Source organism: Mobula birostris, chromosome 19 (assembly GCF_030028105.1).
Source record: "Mobula birostris isolate sMobBir1 chromosome 19, sMobBir1.hap1, whole genome shotgun sequence".
Taxonomy (NCBI): Eukaryota; Metazoa; Chordata; class Chondrichthyes; order Myliobatiformes; family Myliobatidae; genus Mobula; species Mobula birostris.
In genome coordinates, this window is record NC_092388.1 from 11,511,528 (window position 1) to 11,524,754 (window position 13,227).

Here is a 13,227-nt window from a genome sequence, read left to right on the forward strand (position 1 = left end):
TATTTAATACTCTCCAATCCAGGCAACATCCTGGTGGGTCTGATGAACATGCAGGTTAAGGAGCCGTTAATTCCCTTTAACCAACTTCCAAACTCCTAATTATGACAGTTTAGTAATACTATGGCCAATCTGACCAAGATGGACTTAATCTTTTTTTGTTCTAATTAAGATATCTTGTAAAAATGGCTTGTGTTTTTCTTGTGAGTGCTGTTGACATGATGCCGTGTGCCTGCAATGCTGCCGTAAGTCAGAATTTCATTGCATCTACCATTCAGGTACTTCAGGTTAGACAATAAGCTCAATTTTGATGTTTTAAATTTGAACATCCTCTGCACCATCTCCAAAGCCTCCATGTACCTCCAAGAGCACACAATACTCCAAATGCGTCCTAACCAACGTTTACTAGAGAAACTGCCAACTTTAATACTCAAGAGCTAATCAACTGCTTATTCTGTGCCCTGATAACCAATTTCCTTGACTGCCACATTAGCAGATTGTACTTATGGCACTCAATATCAATGCAGTTTATTGCAAAAGCTCAGATTTAATTACTTATATACACTACTTACAATTAGAAATGGTTCCTTAAGGTTGTTATAGCCAGGGGTGGTAGTGGGGATAAGCTCCCACTACCTATTAAATGCTCCCAATGGCTAGCATCTCAAACAGCCTCTGATAACCAAGTTCAGCTTCTGGTCTTCCCACATGACTTAAACCCGGCAGAACATTATCTACTGACAATAAAAGGGGCAAAGGTGGGCTACTGGTGCCTTAAAACTGGTCACTTTGGGCAGATGGGGCTCGTCAGCCATGCTTGGCAGCTCATCTTGGAGAAGGAAAACTCTTGATCTCAAACCTCTGGTGCTTTGCAGCTATCACCCACTCGTGGGGAAGGCTCCAGGAGTAAACCCCGAGGGAAGATTCTGGAGCTGGTGTCCCTGAGGCTCCATTGAGTTCAACGCTGACTGGCAGCTCCTATAACACTGCAACTGATCATATCCAAATAGTCCCACTTCACCATGGAAAATAACACAGCTCGGCATTTAACACCATCATCCCCTCGAAACTAATCAGTAATCTTCAAGACCTGGGCCTCAATATTCCCTTGTGCAATTGGATCCTGGATTTCCTCACTTGTAGACGCCAGTCAGTTTGGATTAGCAAAAATATCTCCGCCGCAATTTCCATCAGCACAGGAGCACCACAGGGGTCTGTACTTAGACGCCTGCTCTACTCGCCTTACACCTGAGACTGTGTGGCGAAGTACAGATGGTGTCGGGACTAGCGCGTGATTTGGATTTAAGTGAGGGAGAGTTGCGCAGTGTCAGCCTCACTCTCTCTTCCCAATTCCCATCTGGATCCAGTGGCAAGACAGAGTCGAGATGGCTGGAGATGGGACAAGGCGCAGTGGATGACCAGGACGTCTTCTGTGTCTTGTCCTGCTCTACACGTTCCACGACGCTTGCAGAGACCGCCTTCTTGACCGTTGGACCTTCCATTGGTCTCATCCGCTCAGTCCGCCGGAGTTTGTCTTCACATGCTGGGATAGACAACTCCCTATCTCACCGAGGGTTTGAGACCTGTCGGCTACCCTCACCTGATTTAGCCGGCTTGTCGAAGCTGCTGCCCAGGGTGTGGCCGCTGTCGCATGCAAACAGCTACGGGGAGCCACGGGTGAGAGCTGAGTGCCAGGTGGGGACCAAAGGTGGACTAACTGCCTTGAAAAGGACACGACATGTTCCCCCACCAGAGGTGCTACCCTTCCCTGACACCCCATACACCCTGAGTGGTGTACTAACAACATATCACTCAATATCAGTAAGACCCAGGAACTGATTGTAGACTTCAGGAGAGAGAAAGCAGAGGTCCATGAACCAGGAATCATCAGAGGATCAGAGGTGGAGAGGAACATAGAAAACCTACAGCACAATACAGGCCCTTCAGCCCACAAAGCTGTGCCGAACATGTCCTTACGTTAGAAATTACCTAGGGTTACCCATAGCCCTCCATTTTTCTGAGCTCCATGTACCTGTCCAGGAGTCCCTTAAAAGACCCTATTGTATCTGCCTCCACCACCGTCGCCAGCAGCCCAACTGAGAGGGTCAGTGACTTTAAATTCCTCTGTGTCACTATCTCAGAGGACCTGTACTGGACTCATCATATAAATATTATTGCGAAGAAAGCACAACAGTGGCTCTGCTTCCTCGGGAGTCTGCAAAGGCTCGGCATGTCATCGAAGACCTTGGCAAATGTCTGTAGATGTGTGGTGGAAAGTGTGCTGACTGGTTGCATTATGGCCTGGTGTGGGAACAGCAACGCCTTTGAGCAGAAAATCCGACAAAATATAGTGGATTTGGCCCAGTATATCATGAGTAAAACCCTCCCAACCATTGAGCACATCTACATGAATGTTGCCATAGAAAAGAAGCGTCCATCATCAAAGATCCTCACCACGCAGGCCATGGTCTTTTTTCACTGCTGCCGTCAGATAGAAGGTACAGGAGCCTCAGAACTCGCACCACCAGGTTCAAGAACAATTACTACTTCTCAACCGTCAGGCTCTTGAACAAAAGAGAATAGCTACACTCATTTAAGGACTGTAATATTGTTATTTCATGCTCATCATTTATTGCTATTTATATACATCAGTATTTGCATGTTTTTTTTACAGTTACCTGTTCCTGATGCTTACAATTACTGTTCTATAGATTTGCTAAGTATGTCCGCAGAAAAAGAATCTCAGGATTGTATGTGGTGACATCTATGTACTCTGATAATTAACTTTACTTTGAACTTTGGACTGTTTTAAATAAGTAGAAAATATTGTGCCACTAAAGTTGTAGAATTTTCTCCGCAGTGATGAAAGTTAGTTTGTTCAAAAGAAGCATTTATTCAAAATTTTAATTAAATCGTTATGTAGTGTTAAGAGGAATTTAGAATTATCACCAGAAGCATAAAAGTAAAGCTTAGGTGTCATTTTTGAGTGGTCTATTAGAAAATAGAATACAGTTGTGTTTGGCTACAGAAGGCAATTCATTTTCTGTGATTTGGAGAAAATTAGATCAGAACTCAATATATTAAAACTGAGTGTGGGTAAAGAGTTTAGAAATATCAGTGATAACTTTGATATGGACCTGATTCCAGCTGCGGTATAAAGAGTTATAATATTGTTGTCTCTCTAGAAATTGATGTCTTTAACCTTATCTTCCAACCTGTACCATTTTAATATGGCAGTAATCAAATTAAACCCATGACACTACAAAAGCCACAAATATGGAAATAAACAGCTATATCTATTCACATGTTAGCTGTTAATTGGAAAGCATAACTGACTGATGAATTTATATGTTTAGACTCTACTGTATAAAAACAATGCGTAGGCCATTCAATCCTTTGAGCACAACTTTTTTTAAATTAAAAAAATGAAGGCATTAATTTTAAAGGAATAATGCAAGGCTGAAATAAAAATTGAAAGCCATGGCTACGATATTATTAGCTTATAGAATTCTGCATGGTCATTCCCAGTATCCTGAAGAAATTTTTCATAGTTTTCTGCAGTTAATTTGGGATGGAAAGGATGAAACAGGTCAAGGAAACATTAAGTGGACTCTAATGGCCTTTTTTAATTCTCTATAGTGTAACTGTTGAACAATTAAAAGTAGGTTGTGACTTTATTGTAGTGTTAATTGAACAATTAAGCAATACTGGGATACCTATATTCCTGAATGAGCCAATAAAAATTATTTTGCTTTTAAGTTTGAATGGTCCAATCTCTAATAATGCAATTTTAGTTCATGTTCAAATTCCTCTGAGTGCTCTGCTTTCCTTCCACATCCCAAAAATGTGTGTGTTAGGGTTAGTAAGTTGTGGACATAAGACAATAAAACATAGGAGCAGAATTAGGTTATTCAGCCCACTGAGTCTGCTCAGCCATTTTATCCTGCTTGATCCATTTCCCTCTCAGCCTCATTGTCCTACCTTCTCCCCATAACCTTTCACACCCTAACTAATCAAGAAACTATCAGCTTCCGCCTTAATGCACTAGCGACCTGGCCTCTATAGCCATTTGTGACAATGAATTCCACGGGTTCTCCACCCCTGAATAAAGAAAAAACTCCTCATCTCTGTTCAAAATAAATGTCCCTCTATTTTGAGGCTGTGCCTTCCGATCCTAGACTCTCCCACCCAAGAAAACATCCTCTTCACATCACATGTTATGTTGGCTGCAGAAACATGGCTACACTTGTGGGCTGCTCCCAGTACATCCTCGAACTGTGCTGGCTATTGACGCAAATGATGCATTCATTGTATGTTTCTATGTTTCGATGCACATGTGACAAATAAAGCTCATCTTCAAACAAAATTCATCTCTAAAACGAGCCTGCAACTTCTGTCCCTCAAATTCGAGGATAACTGCTCCCATTTCTCTGCAAACACACATATAGATAAGATATTGCTACCTGTGCTACTTGCTCTGGAAGTATCCTATTGGTCAGGGTGGCCAATAGTGCAGTATCTACTTCCTGCCGAGCAGCTGCACATTCCCCATTATAAATGCACTCTTTTTTAGGTGTGGAAGTCTAAGCCATTGTGTCATCCTGGTCTTGCCTTGTATCCAATCATCTTTGCTCCTATTTCTTGCAATGAAGAGGTTTGCCTTCTTAACTACTTGCATCCTTGCACGTTTACTTTCATGGCTGGTCTCTGCTGATCACTATCACTATTAACATTTCCCAACTTGGCACCACTCTAACACAATTCTGCCTTTCAGTTCTTCCTACCAAAGTAGGTAATATATATCGATGTTGTAACTGTGATTCACACACAGTTTGCTGAAGTACTCAGAAGGTCAGGCAGCATTTATGGAGACGAAGGGTCTCGGCATCAAACATCAACTGTATACTCTCCATAGATGTTGCTTGAGTTCCTGTGTGTGTTCCCTGGATTTCCAGCATCTGCAGAATCTCTTGTGTTTGTAACTCTGCCTGTCATTCCCAACTTGTCTAAATCCTTGATGTCTCTTTGCATTATACGCACAGCTCTCAATCCTACCCAATTTCATGCCTCTGGCTTTTGGTTCCCTCATTCAAATCACTGATATATATTTTGACTGGCTGGGGTCCAAACACAAATGCCCACAGTGCCTTACTAGTTAAAACATGGCAACCTAAGAAAATCACATTTACATTTGCCGTCTGTCGACCAATTCACAATCCAGGCCGATATTTTACTCCTGATCTCAAGTGTATTGTGTGTTGCAATGTACACGTGACAAATAAAGATAACCTTTATCTTAACTTTATCTGACATTGCACACTGACCTCTTGTGGATTTTATCAAAGACATTCTGAAAGATCCAAGCACACCTCATCCACCGGTTCTCCCTTACCGTTTCTGCCAGATAGATCCTCAAAAAAGTCCAAGTGGTTTGTCAAACATAATTTCTGTTTCATAAATCTACTTTGACTTACTAGAGTTGTGAGGACAGATTGTACAAGATGAGCAAGATGTAGACGATAATGCCATTCTTCTCAACTTTCTTGGTCTGACATTAAATAGCAGGGGGCACGAAATCCAGGAGTGGAGAATTATTTGCCTGCTGCTGACTTATGTGGGAAATTCTGACCAAACTATCTGCACATTGACTACAGGGTTCTTTGCCCTGTCAGTGAATGTGGACCCCCGCTTCCATAAAGGAGATGCATCTCTGACACTTAGATCAAATGAACTAAGTCCACGTGTAATGCTTGTACAGTATTATAATGCCCGGTAATACTGTTGTATTCGTATATGCACTTTATATCAACTTGTATATCTACAGAATACTTTTTATCTCTTAATATTATTGTGTTAATATTATTTTGTATGCTGTATGTGATACTGTGTTTTAGAGCAGAGGAATGTTGTTTTGTTTAGCTGTATACAATTGTACAGCTGAATGACAATCAGCTTGAACTTAAAAGGAGTTATGCACATTATCATCACCATTGCTCACCTACACAGCTTCTATGGAAAAATCATGGGCTTCAGCATACACTGTAGTTCAGCCCAGCCCCACCCCACTTCCTTGCTCCCTCAGCAAAAAGTGAAAAAATCCTTTCAGTAGCAAGAACAAGGCCAATCAGGAAGAAAAGTTCATGCTGAATTGGAAAGCTGATTTGATGAATAAGCAAAGTAGGGTCACAATCGACACAACTTGTAAGATATGCAATGCACACAAAATGCTGGAGAAGACAGACAGTAAGTCATAGGAGCATCTATGGAGAGGAATAAAGAGTCAATGTATTGCATCATTTCTGGCCAAGACCTTCTAAAGGGATGCCCTTTTATTCTGAGGGTGTGCCCTCTTGTCCTCGACACTGGTACTATTGGAAACATCCTCTCCACATCCACCAGTCCTTTCAATATTCAGTAGGTTCTTGTGAGATACTCTCTCATTTTCTCCAAACTTCAGCAATCACAAGCCCACAGCAATCAAATGCTCCTGATACATTAACCCTTTCATTCCTGGGATCATTCTCATGAACTCCTCTGCCAGCACAATAAACTTAGATCTCCTTTGATCAGATTTGAGCACGAGCACATTGAAATGCACGTTGACGTTCAAAAGCTCCCACTTAAAAAACAGATTTCCTTCTCCAGTACTTCCTTTGTAAGATAAGGGACCCAAAAATGCTCACAATACTCTGTATGTGCCTTATAAAGCCTCAGCAAATCAGGCAGGATCTACGGAAGGGAAAAAAAGCAGTCGATGTTTCAGGCCAAGAGCCTTGAACAAAACTTTTATGTTACAACGAGTAGTAGCACGGTGGTGCTATGATGTGTAAAAGCTGCTGCTTCACGGTCTCAGAGAGTCAGGTTCAATTCTGACATCAGGTGCTGCTTTTGAGGAGTTTGCACACTCTCTCTGCGACTCCCACATCCCAAAGACGCGCAGATCAGCAGGTTAATTGCCTGTTGCAAATAGCCCCTGGTGCTTAGGTGAGCAATAGATCCTGAAGTGAGTCATTGAGAATGTAGGCTTAGTACGAACGGACGATATGTACTCAGAGGGCCTGTTTCCAGACTGTCTCTCTCTCTCTGATTCTATGACTCGATACCAGACAATTTAATGGTTTGAGGAGAACAAAATAAGGAAGTTTTGTGAAAACTTACACAAACCAGAACTGTGTTTTCGACGCTACATGAAGACTGATTTCAGCTTCCCTATGCTACAATTAAATGATTATTTTAAACCACTGCATGAGATTTATCACTATTAAAGTAACAGGCCTGCTCGGCCTTTTAAATCCTTTCCTTGTTGCTACATGTAGTTATTTTATGCCTTCCTCGTGGGCTCAACTCACTTCAGAAGTGAAATGAGGAAATGCAGCAAATCCCAGCAGAGGAATATTCTGGGGGGACTAGGACTGTTCTATTCATCCTCAGGACATTTTGGCACAATTAACACAACAGTACCCATTTAAGGGGGACCTGGAGTCGCATATAACCTGGACAGGGTCGTATTTCTTTCTCCACAATCTGGCCATTTTATGTCCACCATTACAGACTTTTTATTCCAGTTTTATTTAATTACTAGAAATAAAATTCTCATGCCTTGTGGGATTTGAGCGCATGCCTCTGTATCAACAGTTAACCTCTCTGGATATTAGTCCAGTAACAACCACCAAGCTACCTCATCCCTCCCTGTTTGTTCTTGAATCTACTTGTGTTCCACAACTATGAATTGCACCTAGCCCAGAGAAGCTCACTGTGGTTCACTGCTGCCATCTTCGTTGTGTAGTGGAGAGTACTGGCTGCAATACAGCCTGGTATGGAAACACCAATGCCCTCGAACAGAAAATCCTACAAAGGGGAGTAGGTACGGCCCAGTCCATCATAGGTAAAGCCTCCCCCAACACTGAGCACTTCTACATAAAGCATACAAGAGGAATTCTGCAGATGCTGGAAATTCAAGCAACACACATCAAAGTTGCTGGTGAACGCAGCAGGCCAGGCAGCATTTCTAAGAAGAGGTACAGTCGACGTTTCAGGCCGAGACCCTTCGTCAGGACTAACTGAAGGAAGAGTTAGTAAGAGATTTGAAAGTGGGAGGGGAGGGGGAGGGGGAGATCCAAAATGATAGGAGAAGACAGGAGGGGGAGGGATGGAGCCAAGAGCTGGACAGGTGATTGGCAAAAGGAATATGAGAGGATCATGGGACAGGAGGCCCAGGGAGAAGGAAAAAGGGGGGGGGAACCTAGAGGATGGGCAAAGGATATAGTCAGAGGGACAGAGGGAGAAAAAGAAGAGTGAGAGAAAGAATGTGTGTATAAAAATAAATAACAGATGGGGTACAAGGGGGAGGTGGGGCATCAGCAGAAGTTGGAGAAGTCAATGTTCATGCCATCAGGTTGGAGGCTACCCAGACGGAATATAAGGTGTTGTTCCTCCAACCTGAGTGTGGCTTCATCTTTACAGTAGAGGAGGCCGTGGATAGCTCTTCCTTCAGTTAGTTCTGACGAAGGGTCCCGGCCGGAAACGTCGACTGTACCTCTTCCTAGAGATGCTGCTTGGCCTGCTGCGTTCACCAGCAACTGTGATGTGTGTTGCTTGAATTTCCAGCATCTGCAGAATTCCTCGTGTTTACGTTATATATATAATTTATAGCTTTTTTATGTATTGCAATGTACAGCTGCTGCAAAAAAACAAATTACATGACATATGCCAGTGACATTAAAACTGATTCTGATTCTGAGCAGACCCAGTCAATCCCACCATCAATACCTGAGTTCCAAGGCAGCTCTGTCAAAGGAAGAGATTAGCAAATGGAAAGAGCCTCCTCGGGAAAAGTGTAACATTGCCGTTGTGTGAATCCATAATGGGAAACCAGCATTCAAAATAGCATTGGGAATCTTCAGTTCTTTCATCTGGAGCACCTAGAAAGAATCGCAGTGTAAACAGGTGAAGAAAGGTGTTGGAAAGATAAATTCCAGCACACAAACTGATCAATCCTCCTTTCCCACTTCCTGACAAGCGCCTCCTGTCCCACCTGGGGCAGAGTTAATATTGGCCTCATCTTCCAGCTTAAAACCCACAGAACTAGAGAACCAAGGGACTTTCCATTAGACAGGAACAGCCAGAATATTTTATGTGTAGGCTACTGAATGCTGACTGCAGTTTCACTGAATACTAATCAGATGTGATATGTTTGCTTAACATATTTTGCAAAAATATTGGAGGAAAAAGTAGCTCCTGTGAGCTTAATGCTCGACAGCACACAAACAGGCTTTACAGCCCATCTAGTTCATGCCGAACTATTGTTCTAAATATTATCCTTAAATTTTTCATCTTTCACCCTTAATATATGACTTCTAGTTCTAGACTGACCCAACCTCAGTGGTGAAAAGCCTTCTTGTAGTTACCCCTCATACTTAGTATACCTCTATCAAATCTCCCTTCATTTTCAATGTGACAGGAAGTTAATTTTGGCTCAATTTAGAATTACGATCGAAAGAAAGCAGATCATGGTGGTCACGTCATGCTCTCTTCTCACTGCTGCCATCAGGAAAAGGTACAGGAGCCTCAGGACTCACACCACCAGGTTCAGGAACAGTTATTACCCCTCAACCATCAGGCTCTTGAACCAGTGTCATAACTTCATTCCACTTCACTTGCCTCATCACTGAAATGTTCCCATAATCTATAGATTCACTTTCAAGGAATCTTTATCTCATGTTCTCGGTATTTATTGCTTTTTTTCTTCTTATTATTATTGCCTTTTGCACATTGGCTGTTTGTCTGTTCTGATGGGTGTGGCCTTTCATTGAATCTGTTGTGGTTCTTGGATTTGAGAGTGTACCTACAAGAAAACAAATCTCAGGTTTGTATATGTTGACCTGTATGTACCTTGATACTAAATTTCATCTGAACTTTGAACTTCTGTATAAAATTAGTCAAAATCATAGGAATTAAACAATAATTCCTTCAGTAAACATAATTGTTGCAGTATTTCATGTGAATGTAGACAATTCAAATTAATTCAATATCTGTATAACTGTGTTCTACAAAGCTAACCTAAACAAATAACATTAAAGTAACAACATTAATTTTAAGCAACACACATCAAAGTTGCTGGTGAATGCAGCAGGTCAGGCAGCATCTCTAGGAAGAGGTACAGTCGACATTTCGGGCCGAGACCCTTCATCAGGACTAACTGAAAGAAGAACTAGTAAGAGATTTGAAAGTGGGAGAGGGAGGGAGAGATCTGAAATGATAGAAGAAGACAGGAGGGGGAGGGATGAAGCCAAGAGCTGGAAAGTTGATTGGCAAAAGGGATATGAGAGAATAATGGGACAGGAGGCCTAGGAAGAAAGAAAGGGGTGGGGGGGAGCAAGTAGTGAGAAGGACCAAGGTAGAAAAAGGAAAGCGAAAGAAAAAGAATATATATTTATTCTTCACCCCTCCCCCTTTCTTTCTCCCTAGGCCTCCCGTCCCATTATCCTCTCATATCCCTTTTGCCAATCAACTGTCCATCTCTTGGCTCCATCCCTCCCCCTCCTGTCTTCTCCTATCATTTCAGATCTCCCCCTCCCTCTCCCACTTTCAAATCTCTTACTAGCTCTTCCTTCAGTTAGACCTGACGAAGGGTCTCGGCCTGAAACGTCGACTGTACCTCTTCCTAGAGATGCTGCCTGGCCTGCTGCGTTCACCAGCAACTTCTATGTGTATTGCTTGAAATTCCAGCATCTGCAGATTTCCTGGTGTCTGCGACATTAATTTTAATCTGCTTTAATTTTTAATACTTTAAAAATAAGTATTTTACTTTCTTAATAAAATAAATTCTACTGTAAATATGCATAAACCACATGCACAGTGAAAGCATTGAGAAAGGACTAAAGGATTATATTTGGGAGCTGAACAATCCAAATGAGAGCCTAGTGTCAATTGGTGTGGTCAAGTGAGGTTCGAGCACTGTGCTAATTACAAGCTTTGGAACAGGAAGTCAGTGCTGCTTGCCAATTGACCTGTTTGTTAGAGCAGGGGCTCGAAGAAAAGCTGTCACTTACAAAGGAGGTGCTTTCTCAAATTAATCATTTTCAGAACCATAAATAATGAAGCATCCTCGAGCCAGCGCTGGTTTGCATTTGATCTCTTAACCTAAAATGTTGGCATGTGGAACTTGGCCAGCAAGCTGCTGATGACCTCTCCAATGAGATGCATATTGCTGCTAATTGGTGTGTGACCAGCATGTTACACAACTATTATAATTATAGAAAAACTTCAGCCGACAGCTGACTTGCTTAATGTTACATTGGCTGATATTTGAATGTTAGCTCTGGAAGGTGAGTGACAATCTCCATACTTTATCTGCAGAATACCAGTGTATTACTGTTACCTTTAACTGTTGGCTTCCAGACAACTGCACACAACCTACATTTAGCTCATCAGCACAAAAGGCTGCCTTACACTTGATTGACGATAATTAGTTTCCAACGGCCTTCTGATGCATAAATATATGAGCGTGCAGCAAAGTCAATCCCGGACCTGATCTTTCCCTTTGAAACTAAAGTGTATTGATTTTTACTTTTTTTAAATCACGTCAATGATTTGTTTCTAGTCACCATTAGAAGGCGGCTAACAACAAATTGAACATTTCAGTGCTGCAGGATCTCGTCGGAAAATTATTCTAATGAAATTCGAATGCAGACACGTAATGTTTAAATGCGTTGGCTGATCACTGCCAAGAGAACATACAGCAGTACAGCACAGAAGGTTATCATAGGTTACAGTGAGATATTCAATACAATGGCTGTATATGAGGACATAGAACTTTACAGCACAGTACAGGCCCTTTGGCCCAGTTTGTTGTGCTAACTCTTTAATCTACTCTAAGATCAACCTAACCCTTCCCTCACACATAGCCCTCCATTTTGCTATCATTCATTTGAACATGAATTTATTTAAATCTTACATCTGTCCCACAACATGAGGGAGTAAAATTCTTCACTTTATGACTCTGTTGGAATGTACAGACATGTGAATTTATAAGTCTAATGGCGTAGAAAAAAGCTGTCCCGTAGCCTGCTGGTCCAGGCTTTAATGCTGTAGTACCGTTTGCCAGACAGAAGCAGCTGAATCAGTTTATGCTTAGGGTGACTGGTGTCCCCAGTGACCTTCCAGGCCTTCTTTATGCACCTGCTGCTGTAAATGTCCTCATTAGAGAAAAGTTCACAACCACAGATGCACTGGGCTGTCCGTACCACTCTCTGCAGTGCCCAGTGATCAAGGTTGGTACAGTTCCCATACCAGGTGTTGGTACAGACAGTCAGGATGCTCTCCGTGCTTCTGGAATGAAGGTGAATGGAAACAGAGAAGAAGAGAGAAAATGTTGGGACTGAATTACAAAATATTGCATAAGCAAAGTAGTAGGTGCTGAAAATTCGAGATAGCTGGAAAAACTCGACAGATCAAACTATAAACATAGGACAGTCTGCAGAGCAACGCAAAAGGTATCAGGAATTTGCTGTCGTGTGTTGGCACAATATGCAATAAAGTAACAACATTCAGCAATTATAAAGAATAAAGAATTATATAAAAACAATGCTAGAAGTATGGAATAAAATTTGTATAAATACATAAATACCAGCATGTCGAAAGAATAAAGGAAACTGATCTTCTATTGTCTCCAAACACTGGAGAAACTCAGCAGGTCTGGCAGCATCTATGGAAATGGATGAACAGTCGACGACTCTGGCTGGAAAGGAAGTGGAAAGATGCCAGAATAAAATGGTGGCTCTGGGGAAGAAGGGGAAAGGTCGAAGGTGATAGGTGGATAGGAAAGGTAAATGGCTGCAGAGGAAGGAAGCTGATAGTAGAGGTAAGTAGACTGCAGGAGAAAGGGAAGGAAGAGGGTCACCAGGGGGAAGAGATAGACAGATGAGAAGGGGCAAGAGGCCAGAGTGAGGAGCAGAAGGAGAGGAGAGTAGGAGGGAAAACATTTTTACAGGGAGAAATCGTACCATATTCATAGAGAGAAAAGAGCAATTACAGAGAGGACCTCAAATCAACCTCTATCCAAAGGGTCTCGGCCTGAAATGTCGACTGTACCTCTTCCTAGAGATGCTGCCTGGCCTGCTGTGTTCACCAGCAACTTTGATGTGAGTTGCTTGAATTTCCAGCATCTGCAGAATTCCTCATGTTTCCAAACATGAATCCAAGCTTCTGTTGACCACCATTTTAACCCTC